This window comes from Octopus bimaculoides, chromosome 27, assembly GCF_001194135.2.
Source record: "Octopus bimaculoides isolate UCB-OBI-ISO-001 chromosome 27, ASM119413v2, whole genome shotgun sequence".
NCBI lineage: Eukaryota > Metazoa > Mollusca > Cephalopoda > Octopoda > Octopodidae > Octopus > Octopus bimaculoides.
Window position 1 is genome coordinate 7,194,978 of NC_069007.1, and position 1,076 is coordinate 7,196,053.

At 42.4% G+C, this 1,076-nt stretch overlaps 1 protein-coding gene across 1 annotated transcript in view; it reads right to left on the minus strand.

Moving 5' to 3' along the window:
- The window catches only part of LOC106868987 (probable C-mannosyltransferase DPY19L3), a 29,297-nt gene that overhangs the window by 22,008 nt on the left and 6,213 nt on the right, over positions 1 to 1,076 (minus strand). The gene's annotated exons all lie outside the window — the stretch shown is intronic.

Genomic DNA, 1,076 nt, shown 5'->3' on the forward strand with positions numbered 1-1,076 from the left:
AAAACCTCCCACAGAAATAATTAAAATCTAAAAAATTATAAACACCTATCAGCTGCAGAAACCTGTGACATGCTGAGGAGTCTGTGATATAAATTTACATATATTAGCCAGAAAAATTCATGATGTACAGAGTGCACGATAGGTGAACTGGGATATGGCAAGGGATTACTATATATATAATCAGCTTGGAACCTGGTACAAAGACATACTAGTGTACTATCAATGGGAATATCAGTCAACCCATTGTTGAAGGCATCATCATCATCATCTAATGACAGTATTCCATGCTGGAATGGGTTGGATGGTTCAACAGAATCTAACTAGCCTAAGGGTTGCGTTGATCACCAATGTCTACTTCGATAAATTTTCTGTGGATGGATGCCCTTTATAACATTAATCACTTTACAGAGCACAAAGGTGTGTTTTTCATGACACCAGCTTTATTGGGGGTCACCAAATAACTCGCTAGACAAGACCTCCCTCCACACCAGACAGAGCAGAGTATGCAGTGTTGAGAGAGGTGGCTTTAGGCTTGTAGCGGCACAAGCAGTCAGCTCCATATTGGATGAGATCTCACGGCAGCCATTGCCATCTCCGAGACTGGAGCGAGACCTCACCTGTATCTATTTGCCATGTGCAAGCTCACAACGAAGCTCATGATGGCAAACTCTATAAAAGGAAGAAACCACGAGGTTCAATCTCTTTTTCCTCACGACCGCTCGCAGAGCGCACTTCACTGGCTGGGCCTCTAGGCTAACCTGCTTGTCGTCTCTCTTGTGGCAATGGGCCCGCATAACGGAGAATGACGAATTCATACCGCATGAGATGGCTCCAAAAGAGCAACGTACCACACCTTTGTATATATTGTAAATAAAAAAACTAATGGAGAACCTGTGTTTTGCCTAAGACTTCTTTACTCGACTGCTGGAGCCTTAAGCAACACAAAGAACAAGAAATTAATGGGAGAAAGGCGATATTCAACCAATATCGAGAACCTTTCCTCTCATTATAGGTTCTAGGTATAGAGATGTGTAAGTAAAGGCATGTAGTTTAGTGGTTAGGTGTAGTTTAGTGGT